Genomic DNA, 27,691 nt, shown 5'->3' on the forward strand with positions numbered 1-27,691 from the left:
GGGGCTTACAGTTTGCATGAGGATTATTTATACTCTACCTACCATGAACATCTAGACATCTAGAGATTAGTCCCTTAGGTGCACAGCATTGTTGGTAAAATGTAGGGGCTAAGGTAGCCTGGGAAAGTTTTACATGCCAGGATGAGTCCTGCCGGTCTTAGTTCTAGTGGTAATGGAGAGGAAGCTTCCACTGTGGAGATATCAGTATGCTAAGCAAGTAACTTTCATTTACATATGTGAATTTTCTTGGCACCAAATCATTTTACTGCAGCCCCCCCAAAAGAAAAAAAATCACATGTATTGTACTTACTATAGTTGTATTGGTTAGCGTATTCCTTTCCTCTGATGCTTGTACTAATTAAATGCAAAGGGTAGTGGCAGTGGGGGAGGAACGAGAGAGATCAAGAAGGGAAAAAAAGGAAACGAGCACAGTTTTATTCCAGGAGAGAATTTGTTTTGTTTTGATGACTGGGGAGATCAGTCCAACTGGGTGAAGAAAGAAGGCATTACAGGAGTCTGAATCTTGGTAGCCTATGGTCACATTGTCCAGCTGGACAAATTCTTGTGGGACACAACTGGGATGCTTAGTTAGACTAATAAAGGCCTCAGTGGTTATTAGCCTATTTTACACTTATGAACCTGAAAATGGACTGGATTCAGTGCCACATTTTTAGAGGTGAAAAAGTAAATTGGAATGTGAAATTGTACTCAAGGCACTGGAGATATCCAAGAAAACTGCAAAAAGGTTATGTACTCACCATAACGTTACATCCGTGTTGTCCACTTTAATTTTTCCTCAACCGATGTCTCTGATCCGACTTGGCCACTTCTTCCAAATCCTCGGATCCAAACTCTTGAGCTCTTGCATTTACCCATAATGCCTTACCAAACTAACATTCCTCAGATCACATTTGCTGCCCATAGGAGTCAATGTATAATACCTTAAGTTAAGAGAATTCAAGAAGGTATATAATAAGAAAAAAAGGAGCTGAAGCTCAAACAAGGAACAACAGTTCCCAAACTGATACTCTTAGGCCTTTCCAGGAGAAAAGGGAAGGGGTGAGAGGGCAGGAAGTTGAGGAAGAATGAAAATGGACAACACAGACGTAATGTTATGGTGAGTAGATAATTTGTTTATCTGATGTCATTTTCATTCATTCCTCAATTGATGGGACAGAGACCCCAGCTAAATGAACCTTGAGTGGTCCTCATGGAAGGATATTATGGAGTGCTATGGATCCAAAAGTAGCTCTGTTCCTAGAAACCAAACTCAGTTTGTAATTAGCAGTAAAAGTGTGAGCATTGGACCAAATGGCAGCTGCACAAATGTCATCTACAGATCGAAAAGTTGAAGATACAGCCATAGAGTATCAGTTTGGGAACTGTAGTCCCTTGTTTAAGCTCCAGCTCCTTTTTTTCTTATGCTGTACCTTGTTGAATTCTCTTCAAGTATTATCCATTGACTCTTATGGACAGAAAACACAATCTGAGGTATGTTAGTTTGACAAGTCATTATGGGTAAAGGGAAGAGCTCAAGAGTTTGGATCCGAGGATCTGGAAGAAGTGGTCAAGTCAGATCCAAGATCCATCAGTTGAGGAAAAATCAAAATGGACGACATACCTCGCTAAGTAATGGGGTTGTGGGCTGCAGCACATATTCAATGGTATCTATAAAGGGAAGAGTTGTATATACCAAACACTTTGAGCATTAACTGTGATGCGCAGGATCCACAAAATAGAACACAGGTCACAGACTGCGCACCATGTTAGTGTTAGCCACTCGACAGTGCAAAAATTGGCTCTAGGTGATTCGGTCATGTTGACTAATGTTGCCAAAATGCACATGGGTAGTTACCTGTGATAAGTAGGTTGAGGAACAGACCTACTCTGACTTATGCCAGGGACCTATGCTAATGGTGTGAGGGGTGAATGTGTCCCTATTGGTCAGTGTGTGCTCGCCATAAAAACTAGCAGCCCTGGGTAAATAAGCTACTGGCCAGCTGGTGTACAATTGCCCAAATAGTTCAGTAAGCTGGGGGCCAGCCGGTTGGAGGAAGCAAGGTACTTAAGGAAAGCTGATGGCGAAATACAGAAGTCCAGGAAGTTATCAAAAGAAAGAAGAGTGCAGGAAAAAGTGTGAGGTAAAAAAGATGGACCAGGCAAGAAGGAATACTGGTTGGCTAACAGAGGCTAAGAGAGAAGTTGCAGAGGCAATCTACTAACTTCTGGAAAGTGACTCGGTAAATGGCACTCGGAAACTCTATCAGGTTGCAGGAAAGGTAAAGAAGATAGTCAGACACCCTTCATAAGGGATGCCAGCAACAACCTGTTCAGCAGTCCACAGCTCATCATAGACAGAAAGAGTTCTTCCAGTAGCTTCTGAATGAAGAAAACTCCTCACAAAACGTACAGCCCCAGAGACAGCCTACAATAAAGGAAGAGGAGGAGCCCACCCTAGAGGAAGTAAGAACAGCACTGAGGAAAATGAAGTAACAGCAGGCTGAGATGAGGTCACAGTAGGTATGATAAAGATGTTGGGTGAGATGAGGAGAAATGGCCCCTGACGGTACTCCTAGCAGTATGGCGAGAAGGTCATATCCCAGATGACTGAAGAGTAAGTGTACTAGTCAGTGTATAAGAACAAAGGGGACAATTCGGAGGTATCAGACTCCTGTCACACTGCATGAAAGTCCTGGAGAGGGTGATTCATAAACAAATTTAAAGAGTAGTAGAAAGTAGGATAGGAGATTAGCAGTACGGATTCAGATCAGGATGCAGCACAAATGACCCAGTGTTTACAGTGAGGCAGATAGTTGAGAAGAAACTAGAGATGACTAAGAGTCCACTTTGGGCATTCCAAGACTTGGAGAAAGCATATGACAAGGTCCCAAGACAGCTGATTTGGGAAGTCTTAGTATTGTTTGAAGTTCCAGAATCATTGGTAGAATTGGTGGAGACTATGTACAAAGGACCCAGTGACTCGTGTGAACAGTGTTTGAATTCACAGAGGGGTTCCCAATGGGAGTGCATGTGCATCAGGGTTACCATTGCTGTTCATACTGGTGATGGACTACATTAGCAAGCAGGTTGGAGGTGACATGTCAGCAAAGTTACTGTATGCAGGCTATGTAGCATTACAGGCAGACTTTGAGCAAGCACTTAAGCAAAGGATGGAGGAATGGAATGCAAAACTGAAGGAACATGGGTTGAAAGTGAGCACAGATAAGACCATTGTAATGGTAGCAAATGGGGAAAATCAGAAGAAGCTGAGAACTGAGATAGAAGGGAAAGTAGTGGAATAAGTTAATAGCTTCAGGTATGTGGGAAGGGTGATTGGGGAGAAGGGAAGAGAAAACTGAATGAGAAGGTCAGAGCTAGAATCAGAGGAGCTGCGGCCCACTGGCACAGAGTGATGGGGTAGTGTATGACAGAAGGATGACAGAAGGATGCCAAAGAATCTGAAAAGTAAAGTGCACAAAGCAGTGGTGCTGCCAGTATTACTGTATGGTACAGAAACCTTGGCAGTAAAGGCAGAGCAGTTGAGGAAGCTAATGGCCATGGAGATGAAGTCCCTGAGATGGGTGGTAGGATGCACACTGTGTGACAGATGAATAAATGAGGACATAAGAGCAGAAGCCAACGTAACTCCAGTTACAGAGAAGGTCATAGAGAACATATTGCTATGGGTTGGACACATCTTTAGGAAAGTAGAGACATACTGGTGAAGAGGATTTAGAACAGATATGAAGGCAAGAAGAATCGAGTGCATCCAGCAAAGAGGTGGAAGATTGTGTGAGGGAAGACCTGTCACATTCAGGCATGAGTGCTGAAGAAGGTAGGAGAGTGGCATTGAATTGAAAGGGATTGCGACACTTGACATGGAAAAATGAAAATGGACAACACAGATGTAACCGTAAGGTGAGTACATAACTTTTTTTGCAACCTGATGTAGAAAATGGGGTAAATAGGGGATTGATATCAATGATGATGTGTAAGCTAGGACAAGATTTGTAGACGTAAGATCTAGACCCGTGGTGTATTTCTTATTTCCCATTCAGTGTTCCAGGTTTCTTTTGGAAAAGGTTGGGTAAGAGCTGTACTTCACGTGGATGGAAAGTTTGTCCCAGCGAAGGGGGATTCTCTGAGACACATACTTGTCCCTCCAGCATGTCCTATTTATGTCACAAGGAAAGTTTAAATCCCTAGGTAGAGTAATTCTGATGCTGTTCATTTTGCGGATATGCAAAAGGTCCATTAGAGTGGGATTAGAGGATGCCTTGTATGGCAGGCATAGATTGTCTCTCAAAGGTCTGTTAGAAATAGTATAGAGAAAGGGCTGCAAGTCCTGTTTTCTTTTTGTGAGTAACCTCTGTGGTCATTCCAGTTGTTGCCAGTGCCTAGTTAGGTACATATCAAAGGGGGAGTTTCTTAATGATGGGTTTGAGGAGGGACGAATACAGTGGAACAATGACTTCTGTTGACCTAGATGCTATGCCCTTGCTTTTCAGTGGGTCTATGAATTATCTCTGTAGTCATGCACAGTTATCTGTTGCAAGTTTGACTTCTAAAACTGTACAAGTACACATCACTAAGGGTTTTTTTCTGGGGCCCCTTCTCCTCATTATCTTTGTAACCAATATGTCAAGATTAGCCCAGCTATGCATTATGTAAATGACTCAATCCTGTTCTGCCAAGTCACTTGAGGTACTAACCCTGCTACAGTCATCTTTTACTGTTATTCAGGATAAGATAGAAAATAATCACCAGCTTAGCACGACCCCTAACTTGATTTCCGGCTTTCATATAACAAAATAAAGAACTATTGAAGTAAGTGACTGTGTAAAACTGCTATTTTATATAATTGGCTGCAGTCTAAAATCTGACCAACATTTCGGTAAGATAGGAAAAAAGTCATATTTTAGGATTATTGTATCGAGTCAATCCCTTTCCTACTGACAGTGTGCATAAAAATAGAGAATAAACCTACCTTCAAGCCTCGTTTGTGTGATGTTCTTAGATTTGCCTGATAACTGTTCACCTTAGCAAGCTTGAACACATTTACAATGGAGTTGTTAAAGTTGTAGCTAACCTCCCTAGAAGATCACAGCACAGTGATTTACAGACACAAAAAAATACAGTGGTTTAAATTGAACCATCACATCCTTTAGTGGTACACACCAGCCCACTACCTAAGGTCTCTGATTCTTCATTTTAACCCAGATCTAGTGGTATATTTAATAGCTGGGTTCCTAATCATAGGATCATAGGAAGTTACTAGGCTATTAGCCCTGAGGCCCTTATAAGCCTAGCCAAGAGTTTAGCCCATGACAAGTCAGCACACACAGCCCCTGTCCAGCAGGGATACAGGTGGAATCCCAGGGGTGTATTTTCTGTTTCCCATCCAGTTATCTTGTGCTTAAAAAGGAATAGTGAGGTACTCTGCTTGACATGGAGAGGGAGTATGTTCCACAGATGGGGGAATCTCTGGGACACAAATCTGTCCTGCCAGCAAGTCCTATAGATATCACAGACCAGGTTGAGGTTGCGCGTACGGGTTGCCCGAATAGAGCTTGATTTGTGGATATGCTGCAGTCTCATCAAGGCATGGAATGAAATTGCTTTGTATGCCAGACAGAGGTCAACTCTGAGGAGTCTGTATGAAACTGAGTATAGGGACAGGGCTTTTAGCCTGTCTGTGTAGGGTACATGTTTGAGGCTCTGGATTCTCCTGGTAAGGATTCTCTGTGGTCTCTACAGCTGCTGCATGTGCTTTGCGAGGTACATGCTGAAGGGGATGTTGCACTCAATAATTGACCTTATAAGGGAAGAATACGGGGATGTTATGACTTCTTTGTCCCTGGATGAAATGCCCTAACTTATGAGGTGGGCCATGTAGAAAGCTTTCCGTACAACAGAAGCAACGTGATGGTCAAAAGACTGGTTGATATCAGCCTGGGTGCCCAAATCCCTCACCACTGATTATGTACTTAGGACATTGTTATTAATGTGATAATATGTGGGGATGTCACTCTCTCCAGAGGTGGTGATGATGCATTTTTTGGTATTCAGCTTGAGGCCATGTTTCTGGCACCAGTCATTTGTTTGGCTGAGACCTTCTTGGAGGATGTCCACTTCACTTGGGGAATTGATGACTGCATCCAGCTTGCAGTCATCTGCTACCTTAGTCATCCACAGCCCACTGGTTTTGGCCTGCACCTCAGAGAAGTATATCCCGAATATCAGAGGCCCCAAGACTGACCCCTGGGGTATATCGCTCATTACAGGTCTACTGCTTGAGGTGGCTTCCCCTATTTTGATTAGGTGGGTTCTATCAGTGAGCCAGTTTGCTACCCATCTGGTAACATATGGTTTGATGCTTAGTTGAGAGAGTTGATTTACTATGCCCGAGTGGGAAATATTGTTGAAGGCTTTGGCCAGGTCAAGGTAGGCAGTGTGCACTGTCTTCCCCTCGTCCATGGCTTTGGTGACTGTCTCAAAGAAGTCAACCATATTTAACAGACATAGCCACCCTTGACAAAGCCAGACTGTGTGGGGTCGAGTGTTTAGAGGTTGCCAATGTCCCTGTTAATGAGGTCCATGATAATCCATTCCATGACCTTGCAGAAGTCCTTGAAGAACTTGAGAAGAAACTAGAGAAGAGGAGAGAGTCAAACTGGGCTTTCCTAGACTTGGAGAAAGCATACGACAAGGTCCCAAGAAAGCTGATCTGGGCAGTACTGCGGTGGTTTGAAGTCCCAGAAACATTGGTAGAATTAGTACAGGCTACGTACAAGGACCCAGTGACTCAAGTACGAACATTGTTTGGCCTCACTGAGGGGTTCCCAGTGGGAGTGGGTGTACACCAGGGTTCAGCTCTGAGCCCACTGCTGTTCATACTGGTAATGGACTACATCAGTAAACAGGTTGGAGGAGTCAGAGCAACAAAGCTGCTGTAGACAGACGATGTGGCAGTACAGGCAGACTCTGATCTAGAACTTCAGCAAAGTATAGGCGAATGGAATGCAAATCTGAAGGCACATGGGATGAAACTAAGCACAGATAAGACAGTGGTAATGGCAGCAGATTGGGGAAATCAGAAGAAGCTGAGAATAGAGATAGATGGGAAGATAGTGGAACAGGTAAACAGCTTCAAGTATCTGGGAGGGGTGGTTGAGGAGAAGGGTAGTCTGAATGAAGAGGTCAAAGATTGAATCAGATGGGCTGCAGCCAACTGGCGTAGAGCATCAGCTGTAGTCTATGACAGAAGAATGCCAAAGAAGCTGAAAAGTAAGGTGTACAAGACAGTGGTGCGACCAGTACTACTGTATGGTACAGAAACCTGGGCAGTAAAGGCAGAACAGTTGAAGAAGCTAGAGGTGATGGAAATGAAGTGCCTGAGAAAGGTGGTAGGATGCACACTGCGGGACAGGCGAAGAAATGAGGACATAAGAGCAGAAGCCAAAGTAGCTCCAATTGCAGAAAAGATCAAAGAGAACAGATTACAATGGTATGGGCACATGTGTAGAAAAGCAGAAGACAATCTGGTGAGGGAGATTTGGGACAGACAGGAAGAAGGTAAGAGGAAGCGAGGGCATCCAGCAAAGAGGTGGATGGATTGTGTGAAAGAAGATCTGCGACAGTCAGGCATGAGTGTTGAAGAAGGCAGGAGAGTGGCACTGAATCGAGAGAGTTGGCGACAGTTAATACGATACCCTGACCCCATGTAAATGGGAAAAAGGGGGATGATGATGATGACCTTGCAGATCAGACTAGTTAGGCTGATGGGTCTATAATTGGATCGGTGGACGCTCCATCTTTGTGTAAAGGGATGACAGTGGTTGTCCTCCACTCTGCTGGGACAAAGCTAGTATTTGGACTTTGGCTGAATTGGGTGCCTAATGGTGCTGCAAGTTCTTGCCTGAGTTCATGTAGAATGCTGCCTGAGATGTTATTGGTTCCATGGAGGCTGTATTTTTTGTCTTTAAGAGGGCAGTGATGACCTGTTCCCTAAAGATAACAGGTGGGGGGGGGCAGTTACTGGGGATGTCCTGATTTTATTGATGGGGGGACAGAGGGGAGAAGTTTTCACTCAATCTGTCATCCAGTAGATTGGCTTTATCTACAGCATTTGTGTATGTGGTGTCCTTGACCACCAGTTCCGAACAGACCTGGATGCTTCCTTTGAGGTTGCGGACATATGTGAAGAAGGTCTTATGATTGTCTCTAGTAGATGTGGCTAATTTGGACTTGAAGTTGGTTTTAGTGGATTTCAGTAGTGCTCTTATTTGCTTGTTCAGGCAAAGGAGAGATTGCTTCCAGTTGGGCACCTGCTCCTTCTTGGTCCTTGCTGAGGATAATTTTGTCCTGTCAGGTATTCCTAATTCCATGCATCTATATAAAAATGCTAGTATAGTACTTTGATGTAAATTTGGACATTGGTGCCAGTTCCTACAGTGGGGGAGTGGACTGTGAAGCGGTTTATACCATCCCTCAGGAGGTTGTAATCAGCTTTGGAGAAGTTTTTTTGTTTGACCCTAGCAGGGATGGGGGGGGGGGGTCAGAGGAGATGGTGACTTTGAAAGTGACCGCTTTATGGTCTGATCTTACCAGGGAGGATGATACCATAGGGGTGCTGCACTGGTTACTCATGTTGGTTAATACAAAGTCCATGATATTATCACCTCTTGTGGGGGTATGGACTAGCTGTTCCAAGGCATTTGCATTGATAAAATTGAGGAATCTCTGTGCATTTGTGTTTTGGCATGAGTAATTTTTCCAATCTATGATTGGGTAATTAAAATCACCCAGGATCAGGGTAAAGGGTTGAATCTTGATAGATTTGAAGAGCTCCAGATAGGTGGAGTGGGTATCTAGAGTCAAATGTGGGGGGCCTGTAGCTAGCTCTAATTTGAATAAGGGTCTTATCAGTGGTTAACTGCACCTGGAGTGTCTCCTATGCATCATACTGTTTGACCGGACTGGAGGTGTTGAAACTCAACCTCCTTTGGCTTTGTTGCCCACATTTGGTGTCTGAATGTATGATAGGATGAGTAAGTAGGTAAGGCTGGGGTGCTCTCCACAGCTTTGAACCATATTTCTGTGACTGCAAAAATGTCAGCATCTTCCAGGTTAAGAATGCTTGCAGTGAGTGCAATTTCATGTTTAGACTGCTAGCATTTAGCAGCATGACCTTTAATTTGCATTTTGTTGAAATTTTTATGCTGGTAGTATCAACCTTGTGTCTTTTCCTAAAAAAGGCACTATGGGGGAGGCAAGGGCCTTTGCCAGAAGTGTGAAGCCCAAGTGAGACAGATGCAGACCATCTCTAGCAAAGCATTGTGGTCTGTCAGTCATATCTTCCCTGGAATGACACCAGAAACTAAGCCAATTGTTAAAGTTAATCATTTTCTGTTTGTATTGAGACATCATTCTGGGTGACAGTAGAATGCTGCTTAAGGCTATGGCATACCTGCCTGGGACACACATTCAGCAAGCTCAATCATGTCTCTCTCTATATAGTCCAGGAAGGTACGTCTGAAGTCATTCATGCCAACATGGACTATGACAGAGTCATAACAGTACCTGTTGATAGACTTGAGTGTGCATGTGATATGGTGGATTCTGGCACCTGACAAACAACTAAACCAACTTTCTCCTTATCCAGCCTGGTGAGAGGCACATCTGTGTGTCTCACAATGGAGTGTCCTGTGACTTAATATGTTGAGTTTATGGTTAGACCTTAGTGGTTGAGAGACACTGGTGTGTTGACTATGCATGGTATGTGGTGTGGAGAGTTGTGCAGTTCTCATGTATGTTTGCTTCTGAGGTGCTCTTTGTTTGGCAAAAACACATGAGAACTGCACAACCCTCCACACCACATACCATGCATAGACCTTAGTGGTTGAGAGACACTGGTGTGTGGACTATGCATGGTATGTGGTGTGGGGGATTGTGCAGTTCTCATGTGTTTTTGCTTCTGAGGTGCCCTTTTTTGAGTTAGTTTTTGTTGAGAACCTCCGCATATGTGGGTGTGTGTTGTGTAATTGTGGGTGATATTTGAGGTGTAGTGATTGTGTTGACAGTCTTCTCAGTGCCAGATATACTGGCTTGTGAGGGAGAGAGCATAGACTCTAGCTTCTTTATGTAATTGCATCTGTCACAAATGTGTTTCTAGGTGGTAGTAGTAGATGGTTGTCCATTTACATGAGGCAGTTGCTACACTGTCTCAGGATGCCCATATCAACCAGGCTGGCAGGAGAAACCGTAGGAAATTGTCTATCCATATTTGTCAGAGTCTGAGGGAAAGAGGCCAGTTAGAGCCAAGGGGTAGGCCTAAAGCCCAAGTTCATAGATTAGTGCTAGGTTAACTGCCCTTGTGGGTCATTTTAAGCCTAGCCAATTACCCCATGTGAGAATCAAACCCTTCACCTTGTCTTTCAAGGTAGTAGGCATGTGAGCAAGGAGACCATTATAACGCTTTTCCCTGTTTCATATTTACACCATGGAACTCTTTTGTTAAGTGGCTCAGTTTCACAGTTGGGAAATCTGGGAAGATGTCAAACTCTTAAATTCACTCGGCAGCTCATTCACAGAGAAAGACCTTTATCCTAAACTGTATCGGCCAGTTAAAAACCCAGGGCTTGTCCAGGATTTGAACCCGGGACCTCTCACACCCAAAGCGAGAATCATACCCCTAGACCAACAAGCCACATTTAGTCTTGATATGACTTCAGTTCATAGAAGCCATGCTACTAAATACATAAAAATGGCGATTCATTACTTTCGAATGCAGTGTCCAAATTGTGGAGTAAGCTTTCATAATCTCGAGGAAGTTTTTCAAAAGTTATTTAAAAAAATGATAACTCATTACTATACGAACTGGATATGCAGCCGTACTTACGGTTGTACCACCTGATCAGCTGTCTAGCTCCTCCTTCCCCTTCATTATCTTCCCAGTCGCTCTCCATTCTTGTTCTTAAAATCATAACTTTTCCCATTGGTTGCATCTATATATATATATATATATATATATATATATATATATATATATATATATATATATATATATATATATTGAAAATATCACCCAGTGATGCTCCAAAAGATGTATACAAAACCCAATGAATGAGTTGGAAGTAAAATTCCAAAAATTTTATTAAAATAAGAACGTGAGCGCTTTCGCGGACCACAATTCCGCTTCTTCAGACATAGTATAAACATTCAAAGTGAGGTTCTTTTATATTAAAACTTCTCATTAACATAATAAATTAGTATCCAATTAATTAAACAATCATCAAGGTTTTAAAGTGGCAGGACTATAATGCATAGAAATGTACCAAAGTATACCCATAATCTAACTTCTGAATATTCTGAATGATAAATACAACATGAATAAATAAATTAATAAAATATAATTGCAGCTACAACTGTTCAAATGCAATTACTTTCTTAAATTAAAACAAAATCTGGTGTACTAAAATTTGGGCAAAAATACCTAACAAGGAATTCATCTAAGAGCTCTGGCTTTGAGTATTGGCTTTAAAGGAACGCTATCATTGAGTCCTCTGCCTCTATGTGCTGCCAGTCTCAAAATCCATTTGATTTCTGCCTGCTCAGTGTCATTTGCTATGTCACCTAATCTAATATTGATGGGTTGAACATGCAATACTTGAAAGGAGAAAGTATGCTCTTCGCCTAATTGAAGGGTATGCTTTGCCATAGCACTATAGTCTTGATGCCTCATGAGGCAATACATGTGATCTCTTATCCTTTCCTTCAGGGATCTATTTGTTTTGCCTACATAAAAATTATAGCATAGGGAGCAGTGGGCAACATATACAACATTCCTGGTATTGCATGTACTATTATTCCTAAGTTCCCAAAGACGACCCGTATCAAGGTGTTTATAGAAACGTGATTCATCTATAAATTTACAATATGCGCAACTGCCATATTTTTTAGTTCCCATGTAAGTATTGAAAGTATCCAACGCTGCCAGTCTATTGGAATCACGGTAGTATAAGTGCTGTTTCAAACTTTTCATATTTTTGTAGGTAAAAGTAGGAAAATTTCCTACTAACTCTTTGGTTTTCTCATCTACTACAAGAATATTCCAGTTATCAGCTATGACACCTTTTAACATATGAATATTATTGCAATATGGAAGTGTTATAGATTCCTTCCTTCCAAAAACATCAATACCTTTCTTAAATTTTACATCTCCAGAGGAATAATAGGGCCTAGCTCTAGTAGTTCTTAATTTACTCACTTCAATGTAAGTGTTACCTATCTCTTGTTCATTGTATCCCCTGGATAAAAGTCCTACTTTGAGTCTACTTAGTTCCATACTTAAAGAAGTTTCATCACAACATAATCTTGATATCCTCATGGCCTGTCCTTTCACGATATTGCCAAATACCATAGGATTGTGCATACTCTTTCTATGTAAATAAGCAGCTCTGTAGCATTCTTTCCTATAAACTTTAGTTTTAAAAGCATTATTCTCTTGATAAATAGTTACATCTAAATAGTTGATAGTATCACTGGAAAATAATAAAGTAAACTTGAGAAAGGTATTAGTAACATTTATATAATCAAAAAACAACATAAGTGTTTCAGGGATGCCCTTCCAAACAAGGAAAAGGTAATTGACAAAATGCCTATAAAAGATCATCCTTGACTCTTTTAACAAGGTATGTATTTCCCATGCTACCATCACTAGGTTAGCGTATGTATTTGCGCAGCTAGTGCCCATTGCTACTCCCTTTCTTTGTTTGTAGCACTGATTCCCAAAAAGGAATACATTATTGTCTAATACAGATTCAAGTAACATGCATATAAAATCTATTCTTCCTGCTTCTATAAAATGTTCTTCCAATAAAAGTTATTTGACCATACATATCCTTTCATCATTGGGTATACAGGTGAAGAGTGACTCTGCATCCATTGTTACTAATAAGAAACCTTCAATATTATCCAAAGCTTTAGTAAAGTTGTACAAATCTTTTAAAAAATGTTCAGTGTCTCTAAGGACATAAGAGTATTTAGAAAGTACACATTTCAACACATGATCAAGATAAATTGAAATGGGTTCAGTGAGCCACCTAGCACCCGATACTATGGGCCTAAACATTAGTAATACAGGATTTTTGTGAATTTTAGGCAATCCATGCCGATTTGGTATAATAGGATGTTCAACATAAAAATTCATCAGTTAATAATCCCAAAGCTTTGCATTCATCTAACATGTTATAAATAACTCTGTGAATATCTTGTATTGCACTCAGGGGTATAACTTCATATGCTTCACTTTGCAGCATATCCAACATGGTCTTAATATAATACTCTTGAGTCCATCACAACAATGGGGCCTCTTTTATCGGCTGGTCGTATCGTTATGCTGCTATTAGCTTTAAGATTGTGAAGTGTTAACAATTCATTCCCAAACAAATTACTTTAATGGGTTACATTCAAGAATTCAAATTGATTATACAAGGTGTTCTCCACTGCCCTAAGAAATAGCTCAAGATTAGGTGGTAAATGAGGTACATATAGGCTTTTCCGCTTAAACGGACAAATATTAGATGCTGTACAATTATTATGCAGTAATTTTAGAGCTATATTGCGTGTGAATATCCTAATGGCTATAATAGCATCACTAATGTCTAAGTTGCAAGTTGGGATAAAATTAATACCTTTGTTTAGCAGTATAATTTCATCACTGGTTAGTGTATAACTGGAAATGTTCCACACTAAGTCTCCTGGTTCCACATCTTTTTGAGTGTGTGTCTGTTGGAAACTGGGAAATTCTTTCCGTTTCTGACCCCTTTGACCATCATGGTCTAATGATTTCTTTCTTCCTGTTCTTATAGGCAGGGGTACTGCCAGAAAATGTTGCTGGCTTCTATCCAAATGGATTTTATGCCTAACATCAGTGCTAGAATGAGACATGTCATCATTCATTTCTGTATGCTGGATATTACAAATACATTCAGCCGGTGTTGAATAAACAGAAGTAGATGGAGGAGGAGAAGATATTTCAATATTGTTTAGGCTCTTATCAGTAGCAGTCTCTCCTTTACTGGCTTCCAATTCCACGCTTGTTGTCTCTTCAGACCCGTCGAATACTTCCTGCCGAAAAAACAGAAGTCCTTCCGGATTAGTAGTCTGTTGATTAGAATCTCTTAGAGGCTTGCCCACAGCTCTATCCATTGAATTGATATTTGCATTTACAGTACGCACTGAAGCAGTTGCATTCACTTTGGGCCAAGTTAAATACATTATGCTTCTTGAAATCCTCAGTGTCTCTATTTAGCTTTTTCTTTTTATGAGCTAACAAATTACTTTCATATCGCTGAATTTTATCAGTAAGTTAATGCATAAACAACTTGGTTGAATCAGCCCCATACAGTTCACCAAGTTGAGCTTGTTCATTAATTATGGCAGTTCTTAAATCAAGTTCTAAAGGTTGAAAAAAAATCTAGTAGAAGCTGTAAAAAAGCCTTGCTGGCATCTAGGTTGATTTGTTGCCACCGTACCAACAGTTCCGGATAGGCATTGCCGTAGGTGGGCATATTTAAGATTCTCAACCCTCGTGGTATAACATTACAGCTCAAACAGGCATCCAAATGATACCTCTGACATTGCAGTCGTTTAAACTTGTATAGATTATTTTCAATGTCTTTCTTCAAACTGCGTATCACTGTTTCATTCATTGCATTTAGAGTAATATCTTCATTATCCTTCAGGGCATCAGCTTGCAAAAGAGGATTAACCACATGTTCATCGTGCATACAGCTGCAGTAATCACAGATGGGTTCTCTGCTGTCAGGCAGTCCCTCGGTCGGCCGAATTCCAAAGTCTAGGTCTGGCATCGGTTGTTGACGCTTTCTTTCCTGATGTCAGTGAGGCAGGGGTATATAAGACACAGCCAACGCCATTTTCTTCAGTCTTTTTTTTCCGCGCGGTGCCTGAAGCAGAAGCAGTTCGCAAGTGCCGGTCGGCCAGCTCCTGAATTTACGAAAAATTGGAAACAGAAGTCTTCATTAAAGCTAAGTACCCCGTTGGGGAAAGTTTTCTTGCCTCAGACCGATGTCAGAAAAAGTTAGCAATTGTATTTCTTGTGGGAAGCAAAAAGCATAAGGATTTACATTCCCTTTGCATACCTTGTTTAGGCCCAGACCACGACGTCTCGGGCTGTCGCTTTTGCGCTACTTTAAATAAACGCACTATCAAGCGTTGGGCGGAGTTCGCCCAACACTTTTGTGGTACAGCCTTTGATTATAAAATGTCGTCGGAGACTCCGACTACCGTTTTGACCAAAAAACGCAAGGACAAGGACCGACACGTGAGGTCTGCGGTCCCCACCGACACCACGCCAAAACCGGCTACACGTGGTCCGGTTCTTAGCGAGATGCCTATGCAGTCCCTGACTACCGACGACACTTCTTTGGCGGTGTCTTCTTTAACCGAGACCGCAGGTTCCTCGGCCCAGATCCAGACTACAACCACTGAAGCCACGGTGAGCATTGAGCCTCCTAATGTGGACAGGTCCACTTCCACCCATGGTGTCTTTAGACCTTCATCTTCCTTTTCCATTAAGGCCTTTACTAAGTCCAAATCAGCCAGGCATCCCAAGAGGCCTGTTGCACAGGGCCCATCCCCAGGCCCCATGCCTAAAAAGCAGATGCTTAAAATGGCTGAAGATTTAATTACTCTTATCAGGGGTTCCCAACCCCCTCCAGACAAGAGGCCCAGAGTGGAGGAAGATTCTCCCTCTTCTGATCAGGGTTCCATTTTTTCAGAACATTCTGATGTAGAGGAACACTCTTACTCCCCTTTTGAAGACTCGGATGCAGAGCAGTCCATTCCTTCTGTATCTCATCCTGAGGATTTTTCTTTTGGGGAAACCTTGCATACCTTGAAGGAACACTTCCATTGGTAAGGCCAAGACTTTTCTGATTCCAAGAAAAGACTTAGGGAATTTCTTTTGTTACCTCAACACAGACCTCTGGCGATACCTCTTGTCTTGGATGTACTGGATGATGTTTATTCGGAGGCTTGCCTTAATCCGGATTCCCTGCCTCCTGCCCCAGTCAAGCCTGATAGGTACTACAGAGTTCCTAACTCTCACCAATTTCTTTACAAAAGCCATAATGCTGACCCTGAAACCATTTCTCAAGGCCCCAAGGGAATGAAGGCCTCTACTGCTAAGAATCCACTACCTTCAGAAAGAGAGTCAAGATCCTTAGAAAGGTGGGGAAAAAAGGTATATACCTCGGCCACCCTAGCTATGAGGGCCTTACATTGTCAGTTTCATATGCTTAAATATCAGCAGTTTCTGTTATCACAATTAAGAAATAAAATGTCTCAACCTGAACAACCAGATTTGAAGGAGTTGCAGGATATGATGCATAGTGCAGAACAAGTGGGTAAACACACTTTACAATGTGGCTATGATGCCCTAGAGGCCTCAAGTAGAGCTGCTGTTACAGGATCAGTCATTCGTAGACATGCATGGCTTAGGGAACAAATCTTGCCTGATCATGTGAAAGCTAAACTACTAGATGCTCCTTTACAAAAGGATGTGCTATTTGGTACTAATGCTGAGGAGATACTACGGAAAATGGAAGAAAAAGCCAAATCTATGCAAACAGTCAAAGCTTTCCTACAGGTTCAACCACCACGTTTTAGCAGAAATTGGCCTTCTAAAAACTGGTCCTTCCCAGCCACGGACAAGCCCCAAAGAGGTAGATACAGGCGCACAAGGGGCAGAGGGCAATCACAAGGATCATATAGAGGCAGGCAATGGCAAACTCCAGCACCAAGAGGTGGCGAAGACAGTGCACAACAATACAGGAAACAAACCCAATGACTTCCTCCTTTCCATGCCAAGCAAGTATCAGCTGGCAGCACCCTTGGGAGGAAAGCTGGCATTGCTTACAAGAAATTGGCATATTGTCACAACAGACAAATGGATCCTGGACGTTATAAACAGAGGCTACAGATTTCATTTTCACACTCTCCCAAAAATGAGAGGCATGCCAAACCTGCCACACAATCAAAGGGCAGAGGCACAACTACAAATTTCAAAGCTCATAGACATGAAAGCTATTCAAGAGGTACCTACTCATGAACAAGGTCAAGGTTTTTATTCCAGGCTATTTCTGGTACCAAGGAAAGGAACCGACTGGAGACCCATTTTGGACTTATCCATCCTAAACACATTCTTACTCGTACCAAAATTCAAGATGCTCACATTACAGCAGCTTCTTCCTATGCTGGGCAAGGAGTTTTGGCTGGTAACATTGGACCTCAAGGAGGCATACCTGCATGTCCCAATCAGACAAAGCTGCAGAAGATACCTCAGATTTCTTGCAGGTTCAATACACTATCAATTCTCTGCATTGCCCTTTGGCTTATCTACTGCGCCCAGAGTATTCACGAAATGCCTGGCATCAGTAATTGCCTACTGCAGACTTCAAGGGATACAAATTTACCCTTATTTGGACGACTGCCTGATCCAAGCGGACAGCAAGCACATAATTCTGGAACATCTGGCTTATGCAACACGGTTACTGAATTCTTTAGGATACACAATCAACAAAGAGAAATCCAGGCTAACACCATCTCAGAAAATAACTTTCCTGGGTGCCAACTTGGACACAAACACCCAGATGGCCTATCTTACGCCAGAAAAACAGGGGCAACTAACTCAGTACTTCAAAACACTAGCAAATTGTACCAGGCTTACTGCAAGGAAAATCCTGCAGGCTCTGGGCTTCATGGCATCTTGCATTCTTTTAATCCCATGTGCAAAGTTGCATATGAGGAAACTTCACTGGTACCTAAAAAAACTATGGTCTCAACACAGCCACAGTTTGGAAACAATAATACCAATAATTCCATGCTTGCAAAAGGAATTTCTATGGTGGGCCCAAGCATGTCAAACAAACACAGGTCTTCCATTCTGCAAGCCTCAAGCAAATCAAGTCATCACAACAGACGCCTCAGATTACGCCTGGGGGGCGCACATGACAGACAGGTGCATTCAGGGCAAATGGTCCCAAAAGGAAAAGCACCTTCACATCAATCAAAAAGAAATGCTAGCAGTGATAAATGCAATTACAGCTTTCAAGGACCTCCTGCATCCAGGACAATTATTGATAAGAACAGACAACACCACAGTAATGTGGTACATAAACAAACAAGGAGGAACACATTCATACCCCCTGTGCAGACTAGCCATGACACTTTGGAACTTGGCTCTGGAATGGCAAATCAAACTTCAAGCACAGTACTTGCCAGGCTTGGAAAACACGCTGGCAGACAATCTAAGCAGAAATATAACAGATCCACACGAATGGAAGTTGCATCCTCAAGTGTTTACAAAGATAATCCAAGCGTGGGGGAGGCCAGACATAGATCTCTTCGCCTCCCACAGGAATCATCAGTTGGAAAGGTTTTGTTCAAGGACCTTTCTTCCAAAGGCCTGGAGAGTGGATGCCCTTTCATTCAGTTGGACAGCATGGACAGTTTACGCTTTCCCACCTCTGCCTCTTCTGCCCAAGGTGCTCTTGAAAGCAAGAGCAGACAGACCGAAGATGATACTGATTGCTCCAGACTGGCCAAGACAACACTGGTACCCACTACTGAGGAGCCTAACACTTACTCCTCCCTGGCCCCTACCTCTAATACCTCTTTTGCTGACTCAGCACAGCTACAAAACTCTTCACAGTCAGCTGAAAACACTCAATCTCGCTGCATGGAAAATTCCTTAACACCACAACAGACTCTACTCCCCAAAGAGGTGCAGGATGTCATTTTGGAGGCCAGAAGGCCATCTACTAGAAAGGCTTACTCCGCAAAATGGAAATGGTTTTGCTCTTGGACTGAGAAAAAAGGCCAGGATCCTAAAAAACTGAATTTGCCTCAGGTATTACAGTATCTAGCTGAGCTGCTGAACAGTGGACTTTCATTTTCCTCCCTAAAAATCCATGCCTCAGCCATTTCTGCAGAATTCAACACGGATCCACCCTTATTCTCTCATCCACTCTTAAGACAGTTCCTCAGAGGGGCTAAGAATATAAGACCACCAAGGAAACAACCAATACCAGCCTGGGATCTTGATTACATTCTAGAAAAATTAACATTGCCTCCGTTTGAACCAGCTGCCTCAACAGATTTGCAATACTTGTCCTGGAAAACAGCTTTCCTTCTGGCCATTACCTCAGCTCGTAGAGTATCGGAACTACAAGCCCTCATGTCTGTGCAGCCCTTTCTCATCTTCCATCAGGATAGGGTTTCCCTTCGAACCAACCCGTCATTTATGCCTAAAGTGGTATCCAGGATAGCTTTAAATCAAGCCATACATTTACCTACCTTTTACCCCAATCCTCAAAACAAAGGGGAAAGGCTCCTACACTCCTTAGACATCCATAGACAGCTACGTTATTATTTGGACAGAACAAAGCCTTTCAGGAAATCAGAACAACTCTTTGTGTCCTATGCTGTAGGAGCTCAAGGGAAGCCAGTTTCCAAACAGACTATTTCAAAATGGATAGGCCACTGCATACGGTTTTGTTACTCCTATCATGGAAAATCTGTCCCTACAGGCATCAGATCCCACTCCACCAGGGCCACAGCTACCTCTACAGCCTTCCTGAGAGGAGTTCCTACCAAAGATATTTTGGAGGCAGCCACTTGGAGTTCTGTGCATACCTTCACAAAACACTACCACCTGCCTTTATATTCCAAAACTAGAGCAGGCTTTGCCACTGCTGTGTTTCAGAGCATTCTGGCTCACCCCAGTTCCACCTAGTGCCTACCACCCTGTGCGTAGCTTTGGGATTCTACCCATCTGTGATTACTGCAGCTGTATGCACGATGAACATAGTGCAGTTTTGTACCTACCGTAAATGTAGATGTTCGAGTGCTAATACAGCTGCAGTACAGTTTTCCCTCCTTCCTTCCCCTCTTGGTAAAGGCCTAGGGCCTAACCCCTCTTCATACAACCTGATGGGGTTATCCTTCTATGGTATATATGCTTGCAACTACTGATTTTTGATTATATTGTATTTCATGTATATAAATATAATTTATGTATTGCCTTCCTTCTGGGGGCACCTGACATCTGGGGCAAGAAAGACTGAAGAAAATGGTGTCGGCTGTGTCTTATATACCCCTGCCTCACTGACGTCAGGAAAGAAAGCGACAACAACCGACGCCGGACCTAGACTTTGGAATTCGGCTGACCGAGAGCAGCTGTATTAGCACTCGAACATCTACATTTATGGTACGTACAAAACTGTACTTTCCATTAAGAATCCTCTCAGTCTGTCATTTAAGCCGGTATCATTGCCAGCTGCTTCAGTTCCCATCAAAGCTCCTTCCATACCGCACACAACACCAAAGACTTGTAAAAAGTTGAAAATATCACCCAGTGATGCTCCAAAAGATATATACAAACCCAATGAATGAGCTGGAAGGAGAACAGGTTCATAAAATAAGTCCAAGCAAAATTCCAAAAATTTTATTAAAATAAGAACGTGAGCGCTTTCGCGGACCACAATTCCGCTTCTTCAGACTCACGTTCTTATTTTAATAAAATTTTTGGAATTTTGCTTGGACTTATTTTACAAACCTGTTCTCCTTCCAACTAATTCATTGGGTTTTGTATATATATATATATATATATATATATATATGTATGGGTCTACTTCGTAAGAATGAAAGACCAGAAGAACAAAGCACAGAACACAGAGACGAAAACAACGAGACTCCAGAACACCGAAAAACACGCAAGTTTACAAAACACACATAACACACATAACACACAAGAACACATACACAGCTGCCTGACAGTACTAATCAAAACAACCTACACTAATGATAGGCGGGGGGCAAGGCCCCCTGCAAAAACCAATACCTTTGTTTAGCAGTATAATTTCATCACTGGTTAGTGTATAACTGGAAATGTTCCACACTAAGTCTCCTGGTTCCACATCTTTTTGAGTGTTTTCTGTTGGAAACTGGGAAATTCTTTCCGTTTTGCCCCTTTGACCATCATGGTCTAATGATTTCTTTCTTCCTGTTCTTATGGGGGTACTGCCAGAAAATGTTGCTGGCTTCTATCCAAATGGATTTTATGCCTAACATCAGTGCTAGAATGAGACATGTCATCATTCTTTTTGTATGCTGGATATTACAAATACATTCAGGAATAAACAGAAGTAGATGGAGGAGGAAAGATATTTCAATATTGTTTAGGCTCTTATCAGTAGCAGTCTCCCCTTTTACTGGCTTCCAATTCCACGCTTTTTTCTCTTCAGCCCCGGCTTTACTTCCTGCCGAAAAACAAAAGTCCTTCGGATTAGTAGTCTGTTGATTAGAATCTCTTAGAGGCTTGCCCACAGCTCTATCCATTGAATTGATATTTGCTTTTAAATGGGGACAAGCAGTTGCATTCACTTTGGGCCAAGTTAAATACATTATGCTTCTTGAAATCCCCAGTGTCTCTATTTAGTTTTTTCTTTTATGAGCTAACAAATTACTTTCTTTTCGCTGAATTTTATCAGTAAGTTAATGCATAAACAACTTGGTTGAATCAGCCCCATACAGTTCACCAAGTTGAGCTTGTTCATTAATTATGGCAGTTCTTAAATCAAGTTCTAAAGGTTGAAAAAATCTAGAAAGCTGAAAAAGCCTTGCTGGCATCTAGGTTGATTTGTTGCCACCGTCCAACAGTTCGGATAGGCTTTGGGTGGGTGGGCATATTTAAGATTCTAAACCCCTGGGTATAACATTACAGCTCAAACAGGCATCCAAATGATACCTCTGACATTGAAAACGTTTAAACTTTTATATATTATTTTCAATGTCCTTAAAACCCCAATCACTGTTTCATTCATTGCATTTAGAGTAATATCTTCATTATCCTTCAGGGCATCAGCCTGCAAAAGAGGATTAACCACATGTTCATCGTGCATACAGCTGCAGTAATCACAGATGGGTTCTCCGCTGTCAGGCAGTCCCCCGGTCGGCCAATTCCAAAGTCTAGGTCCGGCATCGGTTTTTGGGCGCTTTCTTTCCTGATGTCAGTGAGGCGGGGGTATATAAACACACCAAACGCCATTTTCTTCAGTTTTTTTTCCGGTGCCTGAAGCAGAAGCATTTCCCAAGTGCGGGTCGGCCAGCTCCTAAAACAAAAAATTGGAAACAGAAGTCTTCATTAAAGCTAAGTCCCCGGGGGGAAATTTTCTTGCCTCAGACCGATGTCAAAAAAATTTAAACAATTGTATTTCTTGTGGGAAGCAAAAGCATAAGGTTTTCCCTTTTCCCTTTGCATACCTTGTTTAGGCCCAGACCACCCTGGGGCTGTCGTTTTGGCCTACTTTAAATAAACGTTAAGCTTTGGGGAGTTCGCCCAACACTTTTGGTACAGCCTTTGATTATAAAATGTCGCCGGAGACCCACTCCCGGGCCCCAAAAAAGCAAGGACAAGGACCCCCGGAGGCCCGCGGTCCCCACCGACACCACCCCAAAAACCCGGGCTACCGTGGTCCGGTTTTTAGCGAGATGCCTATGCAGTCCCTGACTACCGGACACTTCTTTGGCGGTGTTTTCCCCGAACCGCAGGTTCCTCGGCCCAGATCCAGACTACAACCACTGAAGCCACTGTGAGCATTGAGCCTCCTAATGTGGACAGGTCCACTTCCACCCATGGTGTCTTTAGCCCTTTCTTCTTCCTTTTCCATTAAGGCCTTTACTAAGTCCAAATCAGCCAGGCATCCCAAGAGGCCTGTTGCACAGGGCCCACCCCCAGGCCCCATGCCTAAAAAGCAGATGCTTAAAATGGCTGAGGATTTAATTACTCTTATCAGGGGTTCCCAACCCCCTCCAGACAAGAGACCCAGAGTGGAGGAAGATTCTCCCTCTTCTGATCAGGGTTCCATTTTTTCAGAACATTCTGATGTTAGAGGAACACTCTTACCCCCCTTTTGAAGACGGGATGCAGAGCAGTCCATTCCTTCTGTATCTCATCCTGAGGTTTTTTTCTTTTGGGAAACCTTGCATACCTTGAGGGAACACTTCCATTGGGAAGGCCAAGACTTTTCTGATTCCAAGAAAAGACTTAGGGAATTTTTTTTGTTACCTCAACACAGACCTCTGGCGATACCTCCTGTCTTGGATGACTTGATGATGTTTATTGGGAGGCTTGCCTTAATCCGGATTCCCTGCCTCCTGCCCCAGTCAAGCCTGATAGGTACTACAGAGTTCCTAACTCTCACCAATTTCTTTACAAAAGCCATAATGCTGACCCTGAAACCATTTCTCAAGGCCCCAAGGGAATGAAGGCCTCTACTGCTAAGAATCCACTACCTTCAGAAGAGAGTCAAGATCCTTAGAAAGGTGGGGAAAAAGGTATATACCTCGGCCACCCTAGCCATGAGGGCCTTAAATTGTCATTTTCCATATGCTTAAATATCAGCAGTTTCTGTTATCACAATTAAAAATAAAATGTCTCAACCTGAACAACCATATTTCATGGAGTTGCAGCATATGTTTCATAGTGCAGAACAAGTGGGTAAACACCCCTTACAATGTGGCTATGATCCCCTAGAGGCCTCAAGTAGAGCTGCTGTTACAGGATCAGTCATTCAGACATCCCTGGCTTAGGGAACAAATCTTGCCTGATCATGTAAACAAAACAAAGATGCTCCTTTACAAAAGGATGTGCTATTTGGTACTAATGCTGAGGAGATACAAAAATGGAAGAAAAAGCCAAATCTATGCAAACTGTCAAAGTTTTTCTACAGGTTCAACCACCCGTTTAGCAGAAATTGGCCTTCAAAAAACTGGTCCTTTCCCCCCGGACAAGCCCCAAAGAGGTAGATACGGGCCCACAAGGGGCAGGGGGCAATCCAAGGATCATATAGAGGCAGACAATGGCAAACTCCAGCACCAAGAGGGGGGAAGACAGTGCACAACAATACAGGAAACAAACCCAATGACTTCCTCCTTTCCATGCCAAGCAAGTTCACCCAGCCCCCTTTGGGAGGAAAGCTGGCATTTTTACAAGAAATTGGCATATTGTCACAACAGACAAATGGATCCTGGACTTTAAAACAGAGGCTACAGATTTCTTTTTCACACTTTTCCAAAATGAGAGGCATGCCAAACCTGCCACACAATCAAAGGGCAGAGGCACAACTACAAATTTCAAAGCTCATGGACATGAAAGCTATTCAAGAGGTACCTACTCATGAACAAGGTAAAGGGTTTTTTATTCCAGACTATTTCTGGTACCAAGGAAAGGAACCGACTGGAGACCCATTTTGGACTTATCCATCCTAAACACATTTTTTTCGCCCCAAAAATTCAAGATGCTCACATTACAGCAGCTTCTTCCCATGCTGGGCAAGGAGTTTTGGCTGGTAACATTGGACCTCAAGGAGGCATACCTGCATGTCCCAATCAGACAAAGCTGCAGAAGATACCTCAGATTTCTTGCAGGTTCAATCCACTATCAATTCTCTGCATTGCCCTTTGGCTTATCTACTGCCCAGAGTATTCACGAAATGCCTGGCATCAGTAATTGCCTACTGCAGACTTCAAGGGATACAAATTTACCCTTATTTGGACGACTGCCTGATCCAAGCGGACAGCAAGCACATACTTCTGGAACATCTGGCTTATGCAACACGGTTACTGAATTCTCTGGGATACACAATCAACAAAGAGAAATCCAGGCTAACACCATCTCAGAAAATAACTTTCCTGGGTGCCAACTTGGACACAAACACCCAGATGGCCTATCTTACGCCAGAAAAACAGGGGCAACTAACTCAGTACTTCAAAACACTAGCAAATTGTACCAGGCTTACTGCAAGGAAAATCCTGCAGGCTCTGGGCTTCATGGCATCTTGCATTCTTTTAATCCCATGTGCAAAGTTGCATATGAGGAAACTTCAATGGTACCTAAAAAAACCTATGGTCTCAACACAGCCACAGTTTGGAAACAATAATACCAATAATTCCATGTTTGCAAAAGGAATTTCTATGGTGGGCCCAAGCATGTCAAACAAACACAGGTCTCCCATTCTGCAAGCCTCAAGCAAATCAAGTCATCACAACAGGCCTCAGATTCCCCTGGGGGCACATGACAGACGGGTGCATTCAGGGCAAATGGTCCGAAAAAGGAAAAGCACCTTCACATCAATCAAAAAGAAATGCTAGCAGTGATAAATGCAATTACAGCTTTCAAGGACCTCCTGCATCCAGGACAATTATTGATAAGAACAGACAACACCACAGTAATGTGGTACATAAACAAACAAGGAGGAACACATTCATACCCCCTGTGCAGACTAGCCATGACACTTTGGAACTTGGCTCTGGAATGGCAAATCAAACTTCAAAAAGTACTTGCCAGGTTTGGAAAACCCCTGGCAGACAATCTAAGCAGAAATAACAGATCCAAAATGGAAGTTGCATCCTCAAGTTTTACAAAGATAATCCAAGCGTGGGGAGGCCAGACATAGATCTTTTCCCCCACAGGAATCAAATTGGGAAAAATTTTTGTTCAAGGACCTTTCATCCAAAGGCCTGGAGGGGGGCCCCTTTCATTCAGTTGGACAGCATGGACAGTTTACCCCCCCCTTTTCTGCCCAAGGTGCTCTTGAAAGCAAGAGCAGACGAAAGATGATACTGATTGCTCCAGACTGGCCAAGACAACACTGGTACCCACTCCTGAGGACCCAAAAATACTCCTCCCTGGCCCTACCTCTAATGCCTCTTCTGCTGACTCAGCACAGCTACAAAACTCTTCACAGTCAGCTGAAAACACTCAATCTTTGGGGGGAAAAACCTTAAACCCCAAAAACCCCCCCCCAAAAGGGGGGGTTTTTTTTGGGGGGGGGCCCCCTTTTTAAAAAATTTTTTCCCTTTTTTTTTTGTTTGGTTTAAAAAATTTTTTTTTTAAAAACCCCCTTTTCAGAAAAACCCCTTTTTTACCTTTTTTTTTCCCCCCCCCAAAAAAACCCCCCAAAAAAAAGCCCCAAAAAACCCCCCCCCCCCACCCCAAAAAAAAATTTTTTCCCCCTTTTTAAAAAAAAAACCCCAAAACCCACTTAATTTTTTTTTTTTCCTCCTTTTTCCCCCCAAAATTTTTTTTCCCCCCCCAAAACCCCCCCCCCCCTTTTTCCCCCCTTTTTGGGGCCCCCCCCCCTTTTTTTTCCCCGGGTTTTTGTTTCCCCCCATTTTTTTTTTTTTTCTTTTTTTTTCCCCCCCCCCACCCCCCCCCCCCCCCTTTTTTTTTTTCCCCTTTTTTTTTTTGGGGCCCCCCCCCTTTTCCCTTTTTTTGGGCTTGGGCCCCTTTTTCCCCCCCCTTTTTTTTTTTCCCCTTTTTTTTTTTTCCTTTTTTTTTCCCCCTTTTTTTCCCCCCCCCAATTTTTAATTTTTTTGGGGGTTTTTTTAAAAAATTTTTTTTTTTTTTTTTTTGGGGGGGGTTTTTAAAAAAATTTTTTTTTTTTTTTAAAAAAAAATTTGCCCGGGTTTTTTTTTTTGGTTTTTTTAAAACCCCCCCCAAAAAAAAATTTTTTTTTTTTTTATTAAAAATTTTTTTAACAATTTTTTTTTCTTTTTTTAAAAAAAAATTTTTTTTTAATTTTTAAAAAAATTTTTTTTCCCTTTTTTTTTTTTTTTTTTGGGGGGGTTTTTTAAAACCCCTTTTTTTTTTTTTTTTTTTAAATTTTTTTTTTAAAATTTTTTTGGTTTTTTTAAAAAAGGGGGCAAAAAACCCCAAAAATGGGGGTTTTTTTTTTTAAAAAAAAAGAAAAAAAAACTTTTTGGTAAAGGGGGTAAAAACCCCCCATTTTTTTTTCCCCCCCCCCCCCCTTTTTTAAATTTCCTTTTTGAACCGCTTTTTCAAAAATTTTTTCCCCCAAAAAAAAAAAAGGGGGGAAATTTTTTAAAAAAAATTTTAAAACCCCCCCGGGGGGGGGTTTTTTTTTCCCCCCAAAAAATTTTCCCCCCTTTTTTTTTAAAAAATTTTTTTTTTTTCCAATTTTCATTGGGTTTTTTTTTTTAATTTTTTTTGTTTTTTTTTTTTAAAAAAAAAAAAACCCAAAAGGTTTTGGGTTTAAAAAAAGGGGTTTAAAAAACCAAAAAAAAAAAGGGGCCTTTCCCCCCGCCCGGTTTTTAATCCAAAAAATTAAAGGTTTTTTAAATTTTAAAAATTTTTTTAAAAAAAAAAAAAAAAAAAACAATTTTAAACCCCAAAAAAAAATTTCCTTGGTTTTAAAAAAAAAACAAACAAACCCAAAACCCCCCCCAAACTTCCCGAACAAAAAGGGGTTTTTTTTTAAAAAGGGGGTTTTTGGGGGTTTTTTTTTTTTTGTCTTTTAAAAAAAAATTTTTTAAAAAAAAAAAAAAATTTTTTAAATTTTTAAAATTTTTTTTTGAAATTTTAAAAATTTTTTTTTTTAAAAAAAAAAAAAATTTTTTTTTTAAAAAATTTTTTTATTTTTTTAAAAAAAAAAAAATTTAAAAAATTAAAAATTTAAAAAAAAAATTTTTAAAACAAAAAAAAATTTTTTTTTTAAAAAAAATTATTAAAAATTTTTTTAAAAAAAAACTTTTAAAATTTAAAAATTTAAAAAAAAAAATAAAATATTGAAAAATTTTTTTTTAA

At 41.6% G+C, this 27,691-nt stretch overlaps 1 long non-coding RNA gene and 1 other non-coding gene across 3 annotated transcripts in view; one reads left to right on the forward strand and one right to left on the reverse strand.

Annotated features, from left to right (window-relative positions):
• Positions 1-27,691, forward strand: part of LOC122798210 — a 330,520-nt gene that overhangs the window by 297,901 nt on the left and 4,928 nt on the right. The gene's annotated exons all lie outside the window — the stretch shown is intronic.
• Positions 10,637-10,708, reverse strand: TRNAP-UGG. Its single transcript has one exon. It is a non-coding gene; the product is annotated as a tRNA-Pro (tRNA).

Source organism: Protopterus annectens, chromosome 3.part1, assembly GCF_019279795.1.
Source record: "Protopterus annectens isolate FY-2018-M chromosome 3.part1, PAN1.0, whole genome shotgun sequence".
Classification (NCBI taxonomy): Eukaryota; Metazoa; Chordata; order Ceratodontiformes; family Protopteridae; genus Protopterus; species Protopterus annectens.